This window comes from Octopus sinensis, linkage group LG18 (assembly GCF_006345805.1).
Source record: "Octopus sinensis linkage group LG18, ASM634580v1, whole genome shotgun sequence".
In the NCBI taxonomy this organism is placed as follows: domain Eukaryota; kingdom Metazoa; phylum Mollusca; class Cephalopoda; order Octopoda; family Octopodidae; genus Octopus; species Octopus sinensis.
Genome location: NC_043014.1, coordinates 6980298 through 7001363, shown reverse-complemented (window position 1 = coordinate 7001363; position 21066 = coordinate 6980298). Strand labels below are relative to the sequence as shown.

Here is a 21066-nt window from a genome sequence, read left to right as displayed (position 1 = left end):
CCAGGACTTATTCTTTTGTAAGCCCAGTACTTATTCTATCGGCCTCTTTTGCCAAACCGCTAAGTAACAGGGACATAAACACACCAGCATCGGTTGTCAAGCAATGCTAGGGAGACGAACACAGACACACATACATGTATACGACAGGCTTCTTTCAGTTTCTGTCTACCAAATCCACTCACAAGGCTTTGGTCAGCCCGAGGCTATTGTAGAAGACACCTGCCCAAGGTGCCACGCAGTGGGACTGAACCCGGGACCATGAGGTTGGTAAGCAAGCTACTTACCACACAGCCACTCCTATGCCTATATATATATATATATATATATATATATATATATATTTGAATAGATATACGATGGGCTTCTTTCAGTTTCCGTCTACCAAATCCACTCACAAGGTTTTGGTTGCCCCAAAGCTAGAGTAAAAGACACTTGCCCAAGGTGCCATGCAGTGGGACTGAACCCGGAACCATGAAGTTGGTAAGCAAGCTACTTACCACACAGCCACACTTAACCTTTCATCGTCATCTTCATTATTATTGACATCATCATGGTCATTTAATCATTCACTTTTCCATGCTTGCAATGAGGATTGGCCAGAATTTGTCAATGCAGGTCTTTCAACAGCTGGATGCTCTCTCTGTTGCCAACCATTGCCTGTTTCCAAGCAAGGTAATAGTATTTCTCTGTGACAACACAAATGCCCACAGAATGTTGGAAGTGAACGACACCGCTCGTATGACAGTCACACTCGTTTACAGCTACCCTGTGATGTCAAGAAACAAAGAATCATGAAACACATACATGTAAGACGAGCGTCCTTCATTCTCTGTCAACCAATTCCACTGACAAGGTTTTGGTCAGCTTGAGGTTATACTAGAAGACGCTTGCCCAAGATGCCACGCAGTGGGACTGAACCTGGAACCATGTGGTTGGGAAGCAAACTTCTTACCCCACAGCCAAGCCAGCACCTATCAGCCACTTGGGTGGAAAGGGAGCAGAAATTTATTTAATTATGTTTATATTAGTTGGACTGATGTCCTTATCTTGACCGTTGCTTTCAACATGTTTCGACTGTTGTATTCCCCGGCCTAAATCACCTGATTTAGCAAACCGGTTGAATGACAGACAACCATGTACCCAGACAGTTGTTGTACGGTGTACTCACGCAGGGCTCACACAAACGAGAAATACCTAAGCTGAGGTACAAAGACACTGTGAAAAGTACCCTCAAATGAAGCAACATTAGACCATGTGAACGCCAAGTCTCTGCCACGGACAGATCAGCACGGAGGTCTCTCACCTCAAGAGCAGCAGCAGCCACTTTCGAAGAAGGCCGGCAACAGCGTCTCAATGCCGCAAGAGAAAGGGGTCACAGGGCAGCAGCCACCTCAATCCAGCCAACAGACTATTGCTCTGACATCTGTGCCTGTGTGCCTCTAGCTTTGGACTGCGATGTCACATGCACTCCCACTGCATCGGACACTGATGGACCACCCACTTACTCTCAAGGCTTTGGTCGGCCCAAGGCTATAGTAGAAGACACTTGCCCAAGGTGCCACGCAGTGGGACTGAACCCAGGAACATGTGGTTGGTAAGCGAGCTACTTACCACACAGCCTATAATTAAGAATTGTTTCTCTATTATATATATTTTAACCCTTTTGTTACCATATTTCTGTTGAGATGCTCTGTGTTTCTTTCAATTACTTAAAATATAACAAAGAATTTAGTAAAATAACTTAGTTATCATTAAGCTAGTGTTAGGAACATAAATTGTGACTAAGGTTTTGCGGAAGATTTTAATTCAGAACTTTTGAAAACAAGACATTTGTACTCAGAGCCAAATGTGGTTTCAACCAGGTTGGTAATGAAAGGGTTAAAGAGGTTGGTGGTGAGGTGTCAGGGGAGACACACGAGGCATAAGGTGGGTAGGAATGAGTGGGGGGGGGCCGAGGTGATGGAAGTGTGGGGGTGGGGGTAATTACAGGAAAAGGTATTTAACGAAGATAACAACAGCCTCAGATGGCATGGTAACAGTGACGACAGACATCCACTCGCTAACGACAACAACCACAAAGAAGACAATACCGACGACTACAACAATGACAACATCAACAAGCATAACAACTAACATAACGATGACAATAACAACAACAACAGCAAACATGCCAACAACAAAATTATTAATGATTTCTTTTAGCGAATAATTTTTAAATGACAATAACGAGAGGATGGTGACAACAACAACAACAAGCAAGATGATGACAGCAAACCACAATGACAAAAGATGGATGATAATAACAACAACAACAACAACGATGACGACGATGATGATAATGACAAAAATAACGAGAATAGAGGTAACGAAGGCAATGAGGAAGGAGGGGCGTTGGGGGGTGGGGCACTCGCTTTGTTCTTTGACTTCCACCCCCACTCCCCATCATGTTCTGTTGTTGTTGTTGTTGTTTTTTTTTGTTTCGTTTTATTTTCTTTATCTGTTTTTGTTTTTTTTTCTTTTTTTCTTCTTATTTCCGACAGACAGATTGACATTTTAAGAGAGGTGGATCATTTGTTTTCGCTTCCTCAGGATATATCAAAAGAAATAAAGAGTTCTCATACACACCATCGCTGCCATGACGATGATGATGACGATGATGGTGACGATGAAGATGATGAATATCGTCATCGTCATCACCACCACCATGAACATCACAATCATGACGGAAATGCAAAACTACTGAGATTTATGATTCACACACACACACACACACACACATACATACACACACATATATATATATATAACCTTTATCTTTCATTTCAGTCATTAGACTGCGTCCATGCTGGAGCACCACCTTGAAAATACATACATACACACATAGACACACACACACATATACACACACACACACATATACGTACATTCATACGTACACACATACATGCACACATACATAGGCACATACATACACACATTCATACATACATACACACATTCATACATACATATATACATTCATACATACGCACACATATACATACACACACATATACACATAACTTTTATTGTTTATCTTTTACTTGTTTATCATCAGACTGTGGCCATGCTGGTGCACTGCTGTGAAGAATTTTTAGTAAAACAATCCAACCCCGGTACCTCTTGTAATTATTTTAAGCCTCATAATAATCTTATCGATCTCTATTGCCTAACTGCTAAGTTACAGGGGCGTAGACACAGCAGCATTGGTTGCCAAGCAGTGATAGGGGACAAACACAGGTACACACACGAATTGTAGTCATGGCTAATGCTAGTGCCGCATACCTGGCACCTGTGCCGGGGGCACATAAAAAGCTCCCTCTGAACTCTGGGCCTCACTGCAGAAGTGACAAGTGACCGAGACCTTTGGCAATAAACTGTCCTCAAGAAGACCTGGTGATGTTGGTGATGATGATGATGATGCTGGTAATGGTGATGGTGGTGGTGGTGGTGGTGGTGGTTGTGATGATGATGGAGATGATGACATACAACAGGTTTCTTTTCAGAAAAAGATGCCTTCTAATAAAATCCGGCGCCTGTCAAATGCCTCGTGAGGAAATCTGATAGAGGGACATAAACACCAACAAAGGGGACCAAACAGAGGATGCCTTGAAAATAGCTGGGGACAGAATAGAGCAGCAGAGCTGAAAAAAAACAAGGATCAAGGTAGAGAAAAAATAAGGAAGACAGCCCCGTGCCAAGAACTGCGGGAAAAAGTTGCCAGGGGCCCTTTTCTCCAACGGGAGAAAATGGCCTAAGTATAGCTGGCTGCCTTTAAAGAGCTATATATATATATACTAGCAGTATCGCCCGGCGTTGCTCGGGTTTGTAAGGGAAATAACTATATAAGCATTTTTAGAGAGTTATAGCCAAAAAATAGCAAAAAAATGCATTAAAAATGGAAAAAAAATTATGGTAAATTTTTTTTTAAATCGTTGACTCATTGTAGACATTTTTAGAGAGTTACTTCCCTTATATAATAGCGAGAAAATGCATTAAAATGGAAAAAATGCATTAAAATGGAAAAAATGATGGTAAATTTTTTTTTAAATCGTAGACTCATCGTAGACGCGCGCTAATACCCAGAAGGGCTCGATATGAATCACGACTATAAGATACCCGGTTTTGGTTAAACTGCACCGCAAAATGTGGGAGTAGTTAGGAATCTAAATCATTGGGAGACAGACACACAACTTCTCTTTTATATATAAAGATATATATATATATATAAATAATAGGTGCAGGTGTAGTATTGTGGTAAGAAGTTTGCTTTCCAACCACATGGTTCCAGGTTCAGTCCCACTGCGTGACACCTTGGACAAGTGATTTCTACTATTGCCTCAGGCTGACCAAAGCCTTTTCAGTGAATTTGGCAGACAGAAACTAAAAAAAGCTCGTTGTACATAAATGTGTGTGTGTGTGTGCGTGCATGTATGCTTTTGTGTTTGTACATATCTATATGTGTTTATGTCTGTGTTTGCCCTGCACCCCACCCCACCCCTGCCATCACTTGGCAATGGGTAGTGGTGCATTTATGTCCCTGCAGCTTAGCAGTTCGACAAAAGAGGCCAATAAAATAAGTACCAAGCTTGCAAAGAATAAGTCCTGGGGGTCGATTTGTTCAACCAAAAACCCTTCAAGATAGTGCTCCAGCAGGGCTACAGTCATATGACTGAAACAAGTAAAGGAATATATATATATATATATATACTCTTTTATTCTTTTACTTGTTTCAGTCATTTGACTGCGGCCATGCTGGAGCACCACCTTTAGTCAAGCAAATCGACCCCGGGACTTATTCTTTTGTAAGCCCAGTACTTATTCTATCGGTCTCTTTTGCCGAACCGCTAAGTAACGGGGACATAAACACACCAGCATCGGTCGTCAAGCAATGCTAGGGGAACAAACACACACACGCATATATATATATATATATATATATTATATATATATATATACGACGGGCTTCTTTCAGTTTCCGTCTACCAAATCCACTCACAAGGCTTTGGTCGGCCCGAGGCTATAGTAGAAGACACTTGCCCAAGATGCCACGAAGTGGGACTGAACCCGGAACCATGTGGTTGGTAAGCAAGCTACTTACCACACAGCTACTCCTGCGCCTAATATATATATATATATATATATATATATTATATATATATATATATAAGGCAGTGAGCTGGCAGAACCGTTAGCACGCCGGGCGAAATGCTTAGCGGCATTTCGTCTGCCGTTACGTTCTGAGTTCAAATTCCGCCGAGGTCAACTTTGCCTTTCCTCCTTTCGGGGTCGATTAAATAAGTACCAGTTACGCACTGGGAGGTCGATGTAATCGACTTAATCCGTTTGTCTGTCCTTGTTTGCCCCCTCTGTGTTTAGCCTCTTACTGGGTAGTAAAGAAATAGGTATTTCGTCTGTCTTTATGTTCTGAGTTCAAATTCCGCCGAGGTCAACTTTGCCTTTCATCCTTTCGGGGTCGATAAATTAAGTACCAGTTACGCACTTGGGTCAATCTAATTGACTAGCTCCCTCCCCCAAAAATTTCAGCCCTTGTGCCTGGAGTAGAAAAGAATATATATATGTATGTGTGTGTGTATGTCCATGTCTTGTGTGTGTGTCCCCGTGTGTGTGTGTGTCCGTGTGCTTGTGTGTATGCATGTGTAGCCACCTGTCCTCGTTTTCTTTCTTTTGATCTCAGCTGTCATACAGAATGCTCGTTATGGATTTTTTTTCATTGGTTTCTAAGTGACATGTATTGACTTCTCCTGTGTTTTTTATGTGATACTGAAAAGGAAGTGTGCATGTATGTAGAAACATGTGCTTGCAGGTTTGCAAGTATATAGTGTGTGTGTGTGTGTATCTATATATATATATTCTTTTATTTGTTTCAGTCATTTGACTGTGGCCATGCTCATGCACTGCCCTTGTATTAAATATATATCTTGTATTAGATACATACGACAGACGTGCCACCTAGGTAGACAGTGCCTACTCTGAATAAAATGAATAAAATAGATCAATAGCAACGTTTTCCTTTTATGGCAAAATATGCACCAAATTCAATAAAATTATGACGGTTACTCTGATTATTATGCATAAAATACAAAATATTTTATTCTTTTGTAGATTATGTAGGCATAATTTGCCCCTGCCTTTCAGTATTAAAGCTACGCATAGTATTGCTGTAGTACACATGCTGCGTACACTCCTACAACGTTTTCTTTACGCACTATAAAGGCAGAAGTAAATCTACCTTCAACTCAGTTGTACACCTGTATTTCACTTATTCTTTCGTATTTTACAACATAAAGGTCACCAACTGCCTACCCTGAGTAATTACTGATGACATGTGTCTGATATATATTGGTCAGAATATCACATAAAATATTTTCACTTGTATTAATACACCACATGCCGATATGAGGAAAGCAAGCTAACAGAAAGTCATAAAAATTCATAATTATATACATATAAATACACACATACACACATACAACCTTAGAGATTCTAAGTTTGATATATGCTAATTTATATTTATAATTTTAAATTTCATCATCATCATCACCATCATTTAACGTCCGCTTTCCATGCTAGCATGCTTTGAACGATTTGACTGAGGACTAGTGAACCAGATGGCTGTACAAGGCTTCAATCTTGATCTGGCAGAGTTTCTACAGCTTGATGCCCTTCCTAACGCCAACCACTCTGAGAGTGTAGTGGGTGCTTTTACGTGCCACCAGTCAGGTGGTACTGGCATCATAATTTTTAATTCTTAATTTTGTAAAGTTAATTTTTAATTTAACACCTAATTTTTAAGGTGATTTAAAAAAGCAGAACAAAACTTTGAAAAAGAACCTGAAGATGTGTTGGTAGAATTGTAAATCTGATGACTACATATTTTCTGACCTTCCAATATAGAAACACGTGTAGTTCTTTTCTAATTATAATTTTAACTCAAGTAAGGACTAATTAAGATAGTATATTTTATACCCTGCTATTGTACTGGTTTTATCCTCAAGAATTATTTCTTGATGTGTATATAAATATCACAAGTTTTCCATCATAAATACTCGTTATGTTTATTTTTACATTATCTGAACTGGAATATCGACAAATCTATTGATTGAAATCCCAATAACTCAACTATTAATAATTTCTATTGTTATATATTTTGTTTATTTCTATATAAATATATATTTCTTTACTACCCTCAAGGGGCTAAACACAGAGAGGACAAACAAGGACAGACAAAAGGATTAAGTCAATTACATCGGCCCCAGTGCAAAACTGGTACTTTATTTAATCGACCCCGAAAGGATGAAAGGCAAAGTTGACCTCGGCAGAACTTGAACTCAGAACATAACGGCAGATGAAATACCTATTTCTTTACTACCCACAAGGGGCTAAACATAGAGGGGACAAACAAGGACCGACATAGGTATTAAGTCGATTACATCGACCCCAGTGCGTAACTGGTACTTAATTTATCGACCCCAAAAGGATGAACGGTAAAGTCGGCCTCAGCGGAATTTGAACTCAGAACGTAACGGCAGACGAAATACGGCTACGCATTTCGCCCGGCATGCTAACGTTTCTGCCAGCTCACCACCTTATCTATATAAATATATTAAAATAACCATGACCCCACTGAATGATATGCTGATGTGGAATACACGGTCTACATTCTCAATTAAAATGCATGTAATGCTAAAGGGTGTGTACCTGATCAATTTGAAAATTCATCTTCCCACATTATTCAAATATATATATATATATACATATATAGTCATCACCATTGTCGTTTAACATCCGCTTTCCATGTAGGCATGGGTTGGACGGTTTGACAGAGGACTGGCGAGCCGGAAGGCAGCACCAGGCTCCAGTTCAATCTGGCAATGTTTCTACAGCTGGATGCCCTTCCTAGCGCCAACCACTCCAATATATAGGACAGCAAGCTGGCAGAAACATTAACATGCCTGGCAAAATGCTTATCGGTATTTCATCTACCATTACATTCTGAGTTCAAATTCCGCCAAGGTCGATTTTGCCTTTCATCCTTTCAGGGTTGATTAAATAAAAACCAGTTATGTACTGGGGTCAATGTAATCGACTTAATCCCTTTGTTTGTCCCCCCTATGTTCAGCCCCTCTGTGGGCAATAAAGAAATACATATGCATATATATATTTAATGTATGTATATATACATACATTAAATATATATTCAGTGGCTGTGTGGTAAGTAGCTTGCTTACCAACTACATGGTTCCAAGTTCAGTCCCACTGCGTGGCACCTTGGGCAAGTGTCTTCAACTATAGCCTCGGGCCGACCAAAGCCTTGTGAGTGGATTTGGTAGACGGAAACTGAAAGAAGCCCATCGTATATATATCTATATCTATATATATATATATATATATATATATATATATATAGGGGGGTAAAATTTGAAAAATCAACGAAAATGCACAATGCAAATAAAAAAAGGCTATTTATGACAGGTAGTGACAAAAATATATATTTAGATTGACTGAGGTAGTAATAAGAGTCATAAAAGTCATTATTATGAGAGGATTATAAGATGATAATAAAGTAAGAGAACAAAACGAACCAATGTTTTACGCAAAGCTATCATCGTTTGAACAACACCGGTTATATATATATATATATATATATATATATATATAATATATATATATATATATATATATATATATATATATATATATATATATATATATATATGTATATGTGTGTGTGTGTGTATGTTTGTGTTCGTCCCCCCCACCGCCAACATCACTTGACAACCAATGCTGTAACTTAGCGGTTTGGCAAAAGAGACCGATAGAATAAGTCCTGGGCTTCCAAAGAATAAGTCCCGGGGGTCGATTTGCTCGACTAAAGGTGGTGTTCCAGCATGGCCGCAGTCAAATGACTGAAACAAGTAAAAGAGTATATATATATATATATGCTAAACGATGATGATGATGATATATATATATATATATATATATATATATATATTTCTTTACTACCCACAAGGGGCTAAACACAGAGGGAACAAACAAGGACAGACAAACGGATTAAGTCGATCTCAGTGCGTAACTGGTACTTAATTTATCGACCCCGAAAGGATGAAAGGCAAAGTCAACCTCGACGGAATTTGAACTCAGAACGTAGCGACAGACGAAATACGGCTATGCATTTCGCCCGGCGTGTGGTATAGACTTCTCACAACTCACAACCAGGAAATAACACAGCATTCCTTTGTTGTGGACTTTCTCCAAAGTTCCAGTACGCCCTACACTAGACTACACACACACACTGAAACTTGTTTACAAGTGGTGCTTTATTTGTTTAAAATTCCCATGGACATTTTCTTTCTTTTTTTTTTTGCCCTTTTTACCTGAGAATTTATTTGCGTGACTAAATCATGAATTGAAGTAGAATTTGTGACTTGTTTATAGTTTGGATTTATTTTATTTTACTCGGAATAAATTTATGGAATGAATTATTTTCTCTCTCACACACACAGAAATAACATTACCACCACCACCGCCACCATCACTACCAACATTATCTCCACCTCCACCACCATATTGAAGCGGACCAACAAATCTCTTTTGAGCATGGCCTTCAAAACATGACTTGCAGTTTTTTATTTTGTTTACTTTCATTTGTGTTGTTATGATAAAAATATTATCATTATTGTCATTATTATTATCATTATAATTATTATTATTATCATTATTGTTAACAGAACCAGAAGTCACACCACCAACCGGCTATGTACAGCTTAGACGACTGACGGAACACGTACACCTCTTCGTTCTCAATGTTGGACACCAAGAATCAGGAGGAGTGGTACGGTGGACCTGTTTGAAAGGGCTAAGGTCAGACACTTTCCTCTTTGGCCCAGGCCTCATCAACTTTTCCAAGTTTCACTTGAAAAGGAAGATGAGAGTAGAGAGGGAAGATTTAAGAGGACCAAAGAATCGTTTCATGTACATAAGGGGGAGTTTAATTGACATGGCAGCAAATAGGGAGTTCCTATAACCACAACTCAACTGTAATCCAGCAAACCTGTACAGATCAGGTCCTTAACTTCCACTCTTACCATTCTGTTCAGAGTAACTCAACCTTGGTTATTGTCAATCATCTGGCCAACTGCCAATTTGTTAATCCCTGTCAATAATCCATCGACTGAAAAATAAATGATACCCACAACCTGAGGTGAAGGCATGTGGCTCAGTGGTTACAGTGTTGGGCTCACAATCATGATGTAGTGAGTCTGATTCCTGAACTGGGCTGTGTGTTGTGTTCTTGAGCAAGACACTTTATTTCACGTTGCTCCAGTTCACTCAGCTGTAGAAATGAGTTGTGACGTCACGGGTGCCAAGCTGTATCGGCCCCTTTGTTTTCCCCTTGGATGAGATCAGTGGCATGGTGATGGGAAGCCGGTATACATGAGCAACTGGTCTTCCAGAAACAACCTTGCCTGGACTTGGGTCTCAGAGGGTAACTTTCTAGGTGCAATCCCATGGTCATTCGTGAATGAAGGGGGTCTTTGCCCTTTTACAACCCTAGAGGGCATCTTATATTTTTTAGGCAATCATTCACCCTTCTTCTCTACTCACTATTCCTAGGAGGAGTGTGGGGATAGAACCCTCAGGCACCTCCCCCTCCATAGGTTCCTATCAGAAGCAAATGGTCATTAATCTGTGTGGCTGGATGTCCAAACATGACCAGCTGAGAATGGTTATTATCCAACCATCTCATTCTTTGGTCTACCCTGAGGTATGCTTCCCATTGACCCCCCTTTAAATATGTTGTGTCTTATATAAATCTAGCTGGCCCTGTGCTGTCAAAAATGACGGCTAATTGTAGTATTTTATATATGTAAATATGGATCGTAAATCAAATTAACACACTTGTCAATGTTATGTAGTCTTTTGAGATGTGACATCAATCATCGTTTCATCATCATCATCGATTAACGTCCGCTTTCCATGCTAGCATGGGTTGGACGAATGACTGAGGGCTGGCGAACCAGATGACTGCACCAATCTTGATCTGGCAGTTTCTACAGCTGGATGCCCTTCCTAACGCCAGCCACTCTGAGAGTGTAGTGGGTGCTTTTACATGCAACTGGCACGGGGCCGGTCAGGCGGTACTGGCAATGACCTCGCTCGAATCTTTTACAGATGCCAGTAAGGTGATGCTGGTAACGATCATGCTCGAATGGTGTCTTTTATGTGCCACCGGCACACAGGCTAGATAGCCGATCTGGAACGATCACACTCGGATGATGCTCTTAATACCCTACTAGCATTCGGTGCGACACCAGTGCAAAATCACCTCCCTCCGACAAGTCATCCTAACGAGACATCTGCTTTGGCTGGGTCATGCCCTCCGTCGTCAACCAGTGCAGAATTCATCTATGAAGCAATTGCCTCAGCTCCCCTTCAGGGTTGGCAAAAGCGATGTGGTGGACAACAAAAAACCCGGCTGTTGACAGTCAGGGCTGATCTGGAACCCAACCTAGGCCCCCATATCTATGGCGTTCACCGCTGGAATAAGGAGTGGTTGGAGATCATGAGGTCATGAGCCTCAAATCACCAGGCCTGGTCGGCATTTGTGAGAGATGCAGCATTGAGGATAAATGAAGCCAGATCAACCCACCCCGGGTGAATGCTGTCTCAAGACAAGAAAGAAGGAATGCTGGTTCAAACATACAAACATTCACATACTTCCCTTGTCAAGCACACACATACACACATCTACTCACAGAGTTGAAACGCTGTTTGATTTTTCTTTTCAGCATTGAATGTTCACCATCCCACTTCCATTGCACACACACAAACATTCACATATCTCCCTTTTACATACATACACACACATATACTCACACAGAAGTGAAACCCTCCCACTACCAGTCTGCCATCACCCCTTCCTTTCTCATTCATATGTTGTGACAGAGAAAAACACAAGCATATTTTTATAGCAGAGAATGATTCGTTATCATCACTGAACATCAGTTCTTCATGTTGGCGTGGGTTAAACGGAGCAGCAGGATCTGACTGGGCTGAGAACCACATCGTGTTCTAGTGTCTGTTTTGGTATGGTTCCTATGGCTGGATTCCCCTTCCCAGCACCAACCACTTGGCAGTGAATCATTTTCCCCTACATTATCATTAGGGATTTCATCATGGAAGCTCACTAGCCGAAGAGCCCCTTCAAATGAGTAGGAGGCAGCTTTATGCAAGAATATGAGAGACTAGCTGTTGGACCCAGCATTGCTCGTGTTTTCCATATTGAAGTTAAGCCCACCTTTGACCTTGTATTGAATAAGCATTTCCTTAGAGCAGTGGTTTTCAACCAGGGTTCCGCGGAACCTTAGGGTTCCGCCAGTACAATCCAGGGGTTCCGCAAGAAGTTACAAAACTGCTAAAATCAGCAGTAATTTTTAATTCTCCTGTGCAGATATGTGTGCATAAGACTATTAAATTATTGCACAGGGGTTCCTCGAGCCAGTGGAATGTTTTCCTTGGGGGTCCGCTCCAGCAAAAACTTTGAAAAGCATTGCCTTAGAGACTATTCTATTGATTTTAGTGAAATTTTACACGTGAAAAAATGCAAAAACTGTAGCAAAAATAACAACCATATGGGAATTTCCATTCAAACACCCAATTGAGCTCTCAAAAATTGATGCCAACTAAGCATTATAGAGTTTTCGAAAAATTCCAGCCTTATTTGAACTTCAGGGCATGTGATCTACCTATGTGCTAAAAATCATTAAAATCGGTCGGACGGTGTGGGAGGAGTTAGAGTAACCCCAAACACACACAGACAGACAGACAGACACCATTACACATTTATGTATATAGATTAACCCTTTCGTTACCAACCCGGCTGAAACCGGCTCTGGCTCTTTAGTATAAATGTCTTGTTTTCATAAGTTCTGAATTGAAATCTTCCACCAAACCTTAGTCACAATTTATGTTCCTAACACTAGCTGAATGATAACTAAGTTATTTTACTAAATTCTTTGTTATATTCAAAATAATTGGAAGAAACACAGAGCATCTCAAAATAAATACAGTAACAAAAGGGCATGAAAGAAAGGGACAGAATAGGTTTCTTGCTAAACAAGGGTGGGCTGAAAAGCTTGTGGGTTGACTGAAAGGAGTGATGCTAGAGCCGTGAAAACTTGTATGCATTGATTTCAACTCTTCTATTTCTTTTCAGCTAAACTGACATCTGGTAATTCAAAAGTAACTAGTAGATACAAAAGACACTGTGTTTATTGACCATCTTCAAAAGAGTCACACCATCAATGGAGAGTACTATATCAAACTTGCTGAGGCAGGTACAAAAGGCTATCAAGACCAAACACCTAGGAAAACCGATGAAAGGGGGTTCACTCCAATGGCATCATCATCATCATTGTTCGACCATGGTCGAGACAATGGAATTTACTATGTTACGCCAGACTTCACAGTCCATCATAGCATTACGGAGGTCCTGTTGCTGGATGCCTGTATCCCTGGAGATTACATCAGGGTAGGAGAGTGTGCGCCCTCTGGTATCACGAGCAGATGGCTTCCAAAGAGTAGAAATGACCTCGTTTTCAGCTCTACAAAAATGACCAGCAAACTGGACTCTTCTGGTCGAGACAATGGAATTTACTATGCAACGTCAGACTTCACGGTCCATCATAGCATTACAGAGGTCATGTTGCTGGATGCCTGTATCCCTGGAGATTACATCAGGGTAGGAGAGTTGCGCCCTCTGGTATCGCAAGCAGATGGCTTCCAGAGGAGAAGAGTAGAAATTACTTCGTTTTCAGCTCTACAACAATGACCAGCAAACTGGACTCTTCTACCTTTCACAAGAGATGATACAGGTGGTAGTTTCCCATATATTTGTACTTTGGTTGGATGACGCTTCCACGAGAGATTTTGAGCTCTCATAAGGAGGCAAGTGTAGGTTCCATTCAACCGCCTCTCAAGCTTCTTTGATAACGTCCAGGTTTCTGAGCCATATAGTAGAATTGGTTCGACTGTGGCTTTGAAGATTTTAATGGCTGCTGTGCATAACTATGGCTTTGAACTGGTTGATCACCATCCTGATTCTCCTGAATTGGCCCTATCTGACTATCATCGGTTCTCCAACGTGAAAAAAACACTCGGATGGAAACCAGTGTCACAGTGATGACTGACATCATATTTGCTGTTGATGGCTTTTTTTTTCTCTTACCAACAGGACGAGAGCTTGTTCACCAATGGGATCTAAGCACAGCAATGCTGATGGAAGAAGTGTGATTTTTTTATTACCACAAGGGGCCAATACAATCTGATTTTGGGGTCAGATGAGCGAATGATTATACAAAAAGATGATATAAAAAATTTTACAAAAATAAGAAGATATAATAAAATCGAATGGTAGGACAGACCGGAAAACATTACGGATGGAGTGGGGAGGGGACGGGTTTAATTCGGACCCCACGAGCCCCACCTCGCCACTGATACCTGGGTTACATCCTGTGTCGCATTCATGAAGTTCCATCCACACGCAACATCCGTGCTACATTCTTCCATCGATTTTCAAACATTTTCACAGTCAGACATTTTTCTCTCTAGCCCTATTTTCCTTTTAAGGTGAAAGGCGAAGTAATTCACCAATTCAGGGGCCAGAGATGAAATTGCCTGACTTTAACCCTTTCAGCTTCGTTTTTCCAAATTACCCCTCTTGCAATTGCTGATGGAAGAAATGTGTGAACCACAAGGTGGGAGAGAAGGGGCTATGTTGAAAAATAAACCTCATACAGTCACATTCCATGAGGGTCAGCCTATGGACCTTTCAGCTGACTCTCGTACATGAGTTACAAGGTGACTCCCATTGTAGAAGAGGGAGTAAGAATAGCTTAAATTTAGCTGGGGAGAGAGAAAGTATATGTTTCTTTACTACCCACAAGGGGCTAAACAAGGACAAAGGGATTAAGTCGATTATATCGACCCCAGTGAGTAACTGGTACTTAATTTATCAACCCTGAAAGGATGAAAGGCAAAGTCGACCTCGGCGGAATTTGAACTCAGAACATAGCAGCAGACAATATACCTATTTCTTTACTACCCACAAGGGGCTAAACACAGAGGGGACAAACAAGGACAGACATAGGTCTTAAGTCGATTACATCGACGCCAGTGCGTAATTGGTACTTAGTTTATCGAGCCCGAAAGGATGAAAGGCAAAGTCGACCTCGGCGGAATTTGAACTCAGAACGTAGCGACGGGCGAAATACCGCGAAGCACTTCACCCGGCGTGCTAACGTTTCTGCCAGCTCGCCACCTTAAAAGAGAGAAAGTATAGCAGTGATAATGTGTCAGGGCAAACCCTCTAGGTACAAGCTGATATAGATTGCTGAGGACAGAGGAACTGGGAGTTTGGATAGGTAGCGGTTGCAATTTTCTATAGTTCAGTGGATTAATTTAACACAGAAATTCATATATTAATGTACTGAAGAACCTAGCTGCTATTTCTAGCATATAAGCTGCCGGCAGTGAATTTAACTCACTTATATGAATCTGTCGTATTATGGTTTAGCTCTATGTCAGCTGTGGTCCAACAGACCGATTACCAAAAGCATCTACCCACGACTTACCCGTCTTATATTTGTCAGGCTTAGTATACCACGGACTACATTATCCATGATGTACTTTTTTTTACAAGAAAAAACGATTGAGTAGGAGTGGCTGTGTGGTAAGTAGCTTGCTTACCAACCACATGGTTCCGGGTTCAGTCCCACTGCATGGCATCTTGGGCAAGTGTCTTCTGCTATAGCCCCGGGCCGACCAATGCCTTGTGAGTGGATTTGGTAGACGGAAACTGAAAGAAGCCTGTCGTATATATATATATATATATATATATATATATATATGTGTGTGTGTGTGTATATGTTTGTGTGTCTGTGTTTGTCCCCCTAGCATTGCTTGACAACCGATGCTGGTGTGTTTATGTCCCCGTCACCCAGCGGTTCGGCAAAAGAGACCGATAGAATAAGTACTGGGCTTACAAAGAATAAGTCCCGGGGTCGATCTGCTCGACTAAAGGCGGTGCTCCAGCATGGCCGCAGTCAAATGACTGAAACAAGTAAAAAAGAGAAAAAGAGTATGACATAAGAGAGAGACTGCTTTTAAAAGACAAAAAGGTATCGTTTGTTAGTTGGGATGGTCATAACCGGAGTGCTTTTAAAAAATAGGATGGTCATTGTTGACGACAGACAAACCTTTTAGAACGATGTTAGGTTTTCACGGAATCGCTCAGACGCAAATGAATTAGACGTGTTCTTTCATTCTCCATTTGGAAATTTTGTACAGGATACCGACCTGTTCGGTAAGAATTGACCCAAAACAAAAAAGATATTGCAAAGTAGCCAGTCTATTAGGGATTAAAAGGGGCCATCATGGGTTCACATTTCATCAAATTAAAAATAATAGAGACTATACGAAGCTAAGTAAGGATTATAATAAGCAATAGGGTATTCCCCTGGGTTTTCGAAATGAGGCGGTATTTCTGTGCGACTATCCGTTTCGATAGCATCGCCAGAGACTACGGGCCTCAGGAATTTGCCTTGGTTTATTAATTCCATAAACCCACGTAGCACATGTAATATGAAAGTGACAATCCCCTGAAATATTCAATGGAAAAACAACTTCAAATTTACAGTTTCTAAATTAATTTTCCGTCCTATAGTCTATATTTTGTGATGTTAGAAGAGCCAATTTAAAAAAAAAATTATCTCTGAGTTTATAACGAAGAAGGGACGAATATAATAAAGATTACTGATGGTGGATCTCCGTCGTTCAACATGTGGATCTCAAATGGCCGATTAACTGAGTTATCTGCTCCTGAATTAACGTGTAAGTACCCGTGTATTCCAAAGACACGAGTACCCTTATCGGAATTTTCAGGCAGAATCAGAGCGACAGTATGTATGATAAATAAAATCCACCCGATAGACTTCTTAACAGTTTTCTGTATATCCAATATCACAAGGCATAGGTCGACCTGAAGTTATAAAAAAAAAAAAATTGTCCGAAATAGTATGCAGTGGGATCGATCCCATGACTTTACGATTGCGAAGCGAAGTTCTTAACCATTCGCCCATGCAGCACCAACACCGACGTTACAACTACTACGATCACAACTTGAAAGTGGGACGACTGTTGTTTGATTTCGTATAACTTCCTTCTCTAGTAAAATCTATAAGCAAAACGAGACATTCTAGCCATGGCAATCTCCCCGCCTTTTTTTTGTTTCTTCTTTCTTTCTTTCTTTTTTGTGGGCATAGGTTAACCAGGATTGCATTATCTAATGAGTCTTTGAATTTTTAAAAACCACAGAAAAATGATTCGAAAGAAAATTTCGTTGCTACATGTTGCAGTGGACAGAACATAGAAAACATGTTCTCTTGCTCGTTCATGGTGTGATATAGTTCAGAGTTAATGTAGCAGAAAGATATGTCTGCAGTCAAAACGAAAGATGGCCTTATTTAGACCAATATTAGCTCTGATCAAACAGACCGTTTAACCTTTTGTCTTTCCAAACCATTTTCATAAATTCGTCTTAATAAGCCCATGCTTGTTTCGTGTTCTGGGTAAAATAAAGCATTCCTTGTACGTACCACATATGATATGATATACAGAACAGGCAAAGAAAGGGTTAAAAAAATTCTAGTGATGATCATTACGTCTCTTTAAAAAGCGTTCCATCTGTGACCAACCATCCATCGTGTCTTTTTAAGCCTTTTGCCTATCCAAAACATTTTCATAAGTTTGTCCTATTGTCCAGGTTTGTTTTCAGACTTTTGGTTAATCCTTATTTCATACATTCCGAGTAATTAATATAAAACTTTCCTCTCACGAGTCCCAAGTTAATCTCGTGTTTGAGATAAAATTGGGAACGTGTTAATACACAGATGCATGTCCTGTGTATCATATGAGATAAACAGGACAGGCAGAAGGTTAATCAAATGCATTACAACCGTGACAATCACGCCTTTTTGAAACATCTAAGATTACACTGTCCAATATGTACTTCCTTTCTTAGGAAGAAGATAGGATGTGATTTGAGAGATTCAGTAACTATTTTTTATTTTTTCTAAATGAAGGGACGATATAATCTGAAGTAGATTCAGTTGCTTATTCTGTGTAATATTGGTGCTGCCTCGATCGATAGGTCCCGACATATTTTTCTCTTTTAGATGAGTAAACTCTTAGGGGATTGTTTATTTACATAACTTTCTTAGGCGTACACAAAAGATACCATGTACAACCTTGTGAGAAGAGAACAAAACCTGTATAACGAAAACCCTGGAGCTAGTTTGGTGGCCTGTAACACATAGTACCTTGTTCAAAACTACTTAATATTCAGCATACTAGCCAACCATTCAAGGAAACACCGCAAAGAGCAACTACTACAAACTAAGAGACCATCTTCCAGCCATTAAGCGACAAGAAAATTAATAAAAATAAAATTAAGGCGTGTTCCAGAATGGCCGCAGCCCTACGACTGTAACCATTAAAAGAATAAAAGATATACATAAGAGGACTTTCGGAATGTCCTTAAACACTCCTGTCACAACCTGGGACCTTGAAGACTTCTTAAATGCAAGAAAGTATACTAGTCCCTTAATATTTGATATTCAATATTTCATCTATTCAATAAGACAATCAATACTTCATTTCATTTTACTATATATATATACTTTTTATACTATATATTCTATATTCTACATTAATATTATAAAGAATATAAATAAAACATAAAAAACAGAGTTGGAATTCATTTGAATAATATATAAATATATATAAAGCATCGTGTATAATTTGTAATTTAAATACATGTGTAGAACGTTTGCACAAACATATAGACACACACACAAACATGGTTTGCACATAGACATAACCAAACACGGCCGATGAATAATATATTATATGTATACATAGTTATTATGAGGGTGTTTAGTAAGTGTTTCGATCAGAACTACACCGTACAGAGAGACAAACAACTGGTATTTCGTCAGATTATGACATTTATATGTTATTTAAACACTGACACAACATGAGAATAGAAAGTCAAAGCACCTATGTGTATAGTCCGTCTGTATATATATATATATATATATATATATATATATACCAATTAAGGACTGAACACTAAAAGTGGACAGTCAACATGCTAGATATAGACGGCAAATCGTCATTCTCTACAAAAGATTATGAACATAATCTAAAAGATTATGAACATAATCTTTTGTGGAGAATGGCGATTTGACGTCTATATCTAGCATGTTGACTGTCCACTTTTAGTGTTCAGTCCTTAATTGGTATATATAAATATTTTAATCTTCGGATTCTTTTTTAATATGCTAGACCACTGGTCTTAATTGATAAATATCAATTTCTACCCTTAATTAATTATATATATATATATATGTGTGTTTGTGTGTATAATTGTGCTTTGAGTACGGCATTAGAGCATTTTAGCTCTTATTTCTAGCAGGTGTGTGTTTCTAACACCCTAGTCGCATTTGGTTATAATTATAGTTTTCGTTTTTGGTAAAACATTGCACACGGCTATATATTATATATATATATATATATATATATATACACACACACGGCTGTATATTATATATATATATATATACACACACACACATTCAGGGCACTTGTTTATCCCAATTAACGTCCCGAAGCAATTAACCATATCTCAATAACATCCCTCCATCCACAACACATGATATATTTAAAAGTACATTTCGAAATAAAAGATCAAATTTTTTATGCTCGACATTAAATACTTACAAGTAAGATGGAATTAAATTCTTACTTTTCCTCTCTTTAGCGATGTTTTTTTACTTTTCCTCTTGTTTATATATGTGTGTATATGCGTGTGTGTGTATGTGTATGTGTATAAAAGCTCCGTCCTGTGTGGTTGTAATTTCACCGACTTGAAGAAATTTTCCAGGGGTTCGTTTGTTTTTGATCCCTTAGCAGAAAGGGTTGAAAGAAAGTTTCGTTAATAAATAAAATATAATATATATATATATATAAAAATGTAGTGGTATATATAATATATAAGTTATAAATATGTGGTGTATATATATATATGTATATGTGTGTGTGTGTGCGTTTTAGTTTTTAAAAATACTATAAAATATTATTATTATAATAAACCATTGCTTCTTTTAAAAGTTCCACTACGTTTTGTTGCGTTTGTGTTGTTGTTTTTTCCCGAAATTTACTATTGTCATACTGACATGGTCACGTGTTCGCTACTGCTGATGCTGCACTAAAAGCATTCATAGAAATTGACCTCGTGACGTCAAAGGTGATAAGCGTTTTCATTGGCTGATTTTGTATTTTTTTTTTTTTTACAGTTTGCAGTTTATCTTTCATTTTTTTTCTTTTAATCGTTTACACGTTTCAGTCATTGGACTGCGACCGACCATGCTATAGCACTGCTGTTTACATTTTGTTGTGTATCTGGCACTTATTCTGTCGTTCTCCGCGTAGAACGGTTAAGTTACGGGGACGTAAACGAACCAATACCGGTTGCCAAGCGGTGGGGTTGAGGAGACACACATATACAAATCATCATCATCATCATCGTCGTCGTTTAACGTCCGCTTTCCATGCTAGCATGGGTTGGACGGTTTGACTGTGGGCTGGCGAACCGGATGGTTGCACCAGGCTCCAGTCTTGATCTGGCAGAGTTTCTACAGCTGGATGCTCTTCCTAATGCCAAGGTACCTAAGGCAGCAGGTACCTTAACCTGAACAAATATATATATACTAGCAGCATAGCCCGGCTTTGCTCAGGATTAAGTTAGGATTATTGAGCTAATCAAGCTCTTTATTTCAAAGCAAACTAAGTAACATCGATGTCAAATTTGAGTGAAATCCGTTGAAATTGGTAAACTTTTGGCTGCAATTTTGCAGACAATTTGATTGAGAAATCCCATAA

General features: G+C 39.4%; 1 protein-coding gene across 1 annotated transcript in view; it reads right to left on the bottom strand.

The window, feature by feature from the left end:
• The window catches only part of LOC115221714 (putative uncharacterized protein DDB_G0294196), a 33284-nt gene extending 12888 nt beyond the window's left edge, over positions 1–20396 (bottom strand). The window contains exon 1 of the mRNA XM_029791922.2: positions 19906–20396. The gene's annotated coding sequence lies outside the window, so the exon portion shown is untranslated. The remainder of the gene's footprint in view (positions 1–19905) is intronic.
• Positions 20397–21066: the final 670 nt, after the last annotated feature.